General features: G+C 42.9%; 1 protein-coding gene across 4 annotated transcripts in view; it reads left to right on the top strand.

The window, feature by feature from the left end:
* Window positions 1–4730: 4730 nt before the first annotated feature.
* The window catches only part of EPS8 (EGFR pathway substrate 8, signaling adaptor), a 147829-nt gene continuing 146559 nt past the window's right edge, over window positions 4731–6000 (top strand). For 2 of the 4 annotated variants that reach the window (XM_074357470.1, XM_074357467.1), the window contains exon 1: window positions 4731–4868. The gene's annotated coding sequence lies outside the window, so the exon portion shown is untranslated. The remainder of the gene's footprint in view (window positions 4869–6000) is intronic. The other 2 variants (XM_074357468.1, XM_074357466.1) reach the window with 2 other exon arrangements.

Here is a 6000-nt window from a genome sequence, read left to right as displayed (position 1 = left end):
AAGTATGTGTCCTGCAACATTACTAGAATTGTTTAATAGTCCCAAGATTTTTTTTCCCCCCACTTCTTTGGGGTCTGCTACATAAACAATCATGCCATCTATGAATGGAGTCAATTTTATTTCTTCTTTCCCAATCTGTATACTTTTTTATTTCCTTTTTTCTTTTTTTGGTTTTATTGTATTAGCTACATTTTCCAGTATGATGTTGAAAAGTAGTGATGAGAGGGGACAACCTTGCCTTGAACTTGACTTTAGTGGGAAAGCTTCAGTCTTCTCACCATGAAGTCTGATGTCAGCTGTAGGATTTTTGTAGATAGTCTTGATCGGGTTGAGCTACTTCCTCCCATTCCTATAAGTTTACTGAGAGTTTTTAACATGTTTAGGTGTTGGATTTTTTCAAATGCTTTTTGTGCATGTATTAATATGATCATGTGATTTTTCTTTTTTAGCCTGTTGATGTGATGGGTTACATTAATTGATTTTTGAATGTCAAACTAGCCCTTTTTTAATTTTGTTTTTTTGGTTATATACCCAGAGTGAAATTCTGGGTCATATGGTAGTTCTATTTTTACTTTTCCAAGAAACCTCCATACTGTTTTCCACAGTGGCTGCACCAATTTACATTCCCCAAAACAGTGTAAAAGAGTTCCCTTTTCTCCACATTCTTTCCAACATTTGTTATTTGTGTCCACTTTGGTAATGGCATTCTGACATGTGTGAGGTGATATCTCATTGTGTTTTTGATTTGCATTTCCTTGAGGATTAGGGATATAATATGCTCTAATTCTTATTGTTTCTTTTCTTCTGCTTACTTTGGATTTAATTTGTCTGTCTTTTTCTAGTTTCCTAAGGTGGAAACTTAGATTACTGCCTTTAGATATTTCCCCTTTTCTAACAAGCATTTGCTATATTAGATGCTTTTCCCTTTAAGCATGCTTTTGCTGCATTCCACAAATTTTTGTAAGTCGTATTGTCATTGTCATTTAGTTCGAACTGTTTTTTTGATTTCTCTTGATATTTCTTCTTTGACCATGTGTTACTGAGAAGTGTGTTGTTCATACTTTATGTATTTTGGGATTTTTCTAGTTATTTTTCTGTTATTGATTTTTAGTTTAATTCCATTGTTGTCTGAGAGCATTGTGTAATTTCTATTCTTTTAAAGTTGTTAAGAAGTGTTTTATGACCCCGAATGTAGTTTTATCTTGGTGAATATTCCACATGAGCTTGAGAAGAATGTGTATTCTGCTGTTGTTGGATGAAGTAGTTTATAGATGTCAATTCTATTGTGCTGATAGATGATGATGTTGATTTCAGCTATGTCTTTACTGATCTCAATCTGCTGGATATACCCATTGTTGATAGAGAGATGTTGTCATTTATTTGTTTTTGACTAATAAAGTTTCTTGTTGGTAAAGTAGACGTTACACTTGGAAAGCCTCTTTGTTAATAATATTTCACTTCCCTTCTTGCTTCAAAATTTTCACACATTTGCTTATGTGATATATAATAAAATCAAGCATTTTCACATTCAAAGAATAAGCAAGAGCGAATTTGTTATACCCAAATAGAGGTAAAGAACCATAACAAACAAGAGTATAGCTCAAGTACTTCCTAAAGAGCAAATATAATAATGCAGGCAATTTGGCTTGTTTCTTCAATAAGGCTAAATAATAATGATGGTGGTAGCCAAAATGAAATTACGTGTCTATCAAGATGTGCTTAAAACATTTAGATTAGATCATAAAATTAGTAACAGTCTAAACTACAGTAGACCTTATCTAATTTATTTTTTTATCCACAGATACATTTTGTATTATTTGGCTTTAAGACCACCTACAAAACTATACACAGCAGTCCCTAAATGATCCTCATACATTATATTGGGGGATTGGAGTAGAGAAAGGTGTTTAAAGAATGCACTTGACTCTTGAGTAGTTTATGTATAGCTCTTGGTCTTCGTGTTACACTCAGCCATTGCCATTTCTTCTTATTTTCTGTATCTAGCTTTTACACCCAGCTATAGACTTTATCTATTTCCTCAAGTTTTGCTCTTCTTCATTCTATTTTTTGTTCTTTATTGCTATTCTTCAAGTGTACTTCATATTTGGGAAATTTCATTCACTTCGTGTATCTCCCTTCATTCTGTTCTACATCATTTTCATCTTCCATATCAAGATTAGAAAATAAGATGTTCAAGAAGGAAAAACTTGTATAAGGTGGCACTATAAACAGGAAAGTTTGAGTCTCAGCAAAAGTGTAAAAAGATTAACAATGGTTCTAAGCACTTAGAAAAGGTAATGGAAATCATTGATACGAGAATGGGTTAATTTTTAAAAAGGTTCTGTTTATTTTTTTAAAGAGTTACTGGAACTGATAGATTTAGGAACAATAAAGACAGTGAATTTTCACTTCAGCAAAGCACCTAAAAACCCTTCCTAAAATCCTTGCTGGTTATAGTATGGTTGCATGGACTAAAGTGCTTTCTCTTGAAAAGTATTGGTTCAGAAATGATTATTTTCTTGGAGATGATTTTTTGTTGGTGGGCTGCAAGGCTCTTTTCTAAGCCTGTTTTATGTAATTTTTTTTAATTAGACTTAAGTGGAAACAAAGAAGGCATGTTCATTATATTCATAGATGTTGTAAAGTAAAAGTGATCACTAACAATGTTTTAAAACCTGAAATTCTGTCCTAAAACAAACAAGAGGAAATTTAATATGAATTAAAGTCAAAAAATAAGGTTTAAAAATATAGGCTTGTAGAAGTGTAGACTATGTAAGGTGAAAGGCGATTTAAATGTAGTCCATGTGACATTGACTTGAATGTTTTGTCTGATAATGTATTTTCTAAAAATTCTAGTGCAGGTTTGGGATTTCTTATTATCAGGGTATGCTTGGATCGAAGGGGCTGCTGATCACTGTGTGACTCAGTTCTTGGCCCACTCCTGAGTGCACAATTTAAGGATGAAAATGAAAAATCAGAACACGTTCAAAGCAGGGTATGGAGTGTGGGTATGCGGGTTCACCATTCCATGTGAAGAACAGTGACAAGATCTAGAGATTTCCAAGAAGAGAAAAATATTAGAAGACCTTCGGGTAGTTACTTAATAGTCTGGTTCAAATATTTCAAGGCTTGCAATGTCTGCAAGCAGTGAGATTAATCTTGTGTGGCTCTTGGGGCCAGAACCACCAGCAGTGGTGTAAGTTAAGGGAAGTTGATTTGATACTTACAAATCAAATGACAGACTTGAGAGTTAATCAAACTTGGATTCGCATTCTGGTATCAGCATTGGCTTTGGCATAAGGAATAAAACTTCTGAGCTTCATTTTCCTGCCACATAGGTATAATAAGGCCTATCTCATCGTAAGGATTAGAAATAATATATAAAAATTGCTTAGTTCCCGGCATAGGTAAATAATAAACAATCACAATTATACATAATATGGATACAAATGGAGATTTCCAACAATGGGAAAGTTTAAGTGGTTGATGGTGTAGTGGAAATACTGGAGAGAGGATTCCTACCTAAGACAGTGGACTGGACTTAAGATCTTTTCCAACTTTTCGCATAATGGTTTTATTTCCCACCTTGGTCTGAAATCCCTCTTTCCTCTGACTGCGATTTTCCCTTGCTTCACAAAGCAAGCAGATCCAATCTATTTAAGCCAAGTTTATTTTATAGTCTTTCGTTGATTTCTGGGAATCAAGTGACCTTAAAAAGTTAGAAAGGAGGGGGGTATATCCATGACAAACGTGGAGTTTTAAGACCAAGCAAAGGCAATGCTCACAGATGGAAAGACTTCTCATTTGGTGGCCCTGGGGGCTGCTCAGGGGAGAGAAGGTTGTGAGGGTTGCTTAAGTTACGAGAGGGAGAGACATGACGTGAAAGAAGCCTCCACTACTTCAAACCACATCAGGATCTTGGCAAGAGCTACCAGAAAAATAGGAGCCAAGGCAGGCGTGCGAAGCGGGTCTGGGCTTGCTGCTTGCAGCTAAGGACCGGCAGTTTGAAGACTCTAAGGGACAGAACTGGAGGCCCTTGGGTGCCAACAATTTACAGCATGAGTGGAGACGAAAAAAAAAAAAAAAAAAAAAAAGAGGGAAATGACAAAAGGGAAAAAAATAGGTGTAAGGGCCCGAGGAGGAAGACGAAGGCTGGCGGGTCTCTGGCAGGTTTACTGCCCGTAGGTTGGTAGCCACGAATTGCGCTCCAGGACCCGGTGTAACTGGAGCGCTCCCTCTGCCCGGGGCATCAACTCTTGCCCGGGGCAAACCTCTCCTCCCGCTCTATTCCCCGGCCCGCGTCTCCCAGCTGCTAGTCGGTCCTGCTAGGGCACTTCTGGAAACCTGTCGGCGGCTCTGAACCACGGTCTGACTTTGATCCCGGCCTTGATAACTCGGCGCGGGGCCCTGCCTTCTCTCCTCCCTCCCCTCTCCCGCCCACCCGGCCCCTCCGGCATATTCGCCTCCAGCGCTGGGGTCTACCAGATACTCTGCGGCTCGGCTGCCGCCAAGACCCGGAGAGCGGAGCGGGCTCCGGGCCGCGCGGCGCGCGCTCGCTGGCTCGTTCCCCGCGGGGTACTGGGCATGCGCGGCGCGCGGCTGGCTCGGGCGAGCGGGCGAGCGGGCGGGCAGCGCCAGAGTTCCCCGGCGGCGGCGGCGGCGGGCGAGGCGGTCTCGCCGAGCGCGAGGCCGGCGCTGTGCTCGCCCCGGAGACCGCGTCTCCTCGGCTGGGCGCCGACGGCGGCTGGGCGGCTCGCGGAGGATTGGGAGGGCGCGGTCCGCGTCGGGGGCTTTCTCCCGGCCTCCTCCCGCCGGCTGTGGGCTCGAGGCGCCTCCGGGGGAGCCGCGGCCCCGAGGGCGGATCCGAGGTAAGAGCCCCTCGGCGAAGAGCGCCCGCCGGGGTCCGGCGGCTCGGAACCTCCGTCGATTTTCGGAATCCGCCTTTGTGTGCCCGGGGTGGAGCGCTGCCAGGCGCCGCGTCCGCCTTCATTCACTTTGACCGCTTTCAACTGGTGTCGGGAGCCAGGTGTGCGAGGGCGCTGCTGCCGGAGCGCGTCCGCGCGCTGGTCCTGGGGCGCCGGAGCGGGTGCCGACCTTCGGCCGCCCGGCCGCCACGCCCGGGGCTCCGGGAGGGGTGGGCAGAGAAGATTCACGGTGTCCTTGTCATATTTCCCGGTAACCTGAGCTGCCGCAGATACACCTGCGCTTATCTGGTCTGTGGGGCGACTCCAGAACGAGCGTATTCTTCTCCGGGCTGGTCTTAGACTTGGGGTTTGGAGACCGCCCTCCCCATCCCCAAATCGGGGGGGGGGATTCTTTTCCAATAGACACTTTCCGAGGAGGTCCCACGATCGCCCACCCCATCAAATTTCAAGACGGATCTTTCTTTGTGCATAGTTGTCACTCCTAATTCCTGCTGACTTTCCTTTCTTAGCTTGCTCCCCTCCGCTCACTCACCATTTTACTTTTGGGGAGACGGCCCTTCTGGTGTCTTTGTCAATTAATGCCTTTGGAGTGGATTCCAAAACCCTGTTCGCTCCTCCTATGCTCTCACTTTCTACTTTCCTTTCGAGGACTACCTGTATGCAGAGTCTATGCACGGATTGTCCCCTCCCTTTACATTGTTTCTCAAATCCTTCTTTGCCCGTGGTACCCATAGCGCTTTAGGGGTAGGTCACTGAATTAGGTATTGGGCTTTGAAATCCATGGACATCAAGAGCAGTAGAATGGGAACCCACTTTTATAAAACATATTTTAGTGAAATGTATTATTACTTTCCCTTTTAAGGTTTCAGTTCTCGCCTTGCCTCTGATAATAAAAAGAATAGCTAATTATGTTAAGTTCAGATAAAACTTGATTTCAGATGCACGTGAGTAGTTTGATTTTGGCTTTATTATTTTTGGGGAGGTAGAAGAATTAGGATTCCCAAAAGGATTCTTTATATACATATAACAAAGTAACTGTGCTGTGTATTGCTTCTAATTTATTTCCCTTGAAAGG

Source organism: Camelus bactrianus, chromosome 34, assembly GCF_048773025.1.
Source record: "Camelus bactrianus isolate YW-2024 breed Bactrian camel chromosome 34, ASM4877302v1, whole genome shotgun sequence".
Taxonomy (NCBI): Eukaryota; Metazoa; Chordata; class Mammalia; order Artiodactyla; family Camelidae; genus Camelus; species Camelus bactrianus.
Note: the sequence above shows the minus strand (reverse complement) of the source record. Positions and strands in the feature narration are given on the sequence as shown.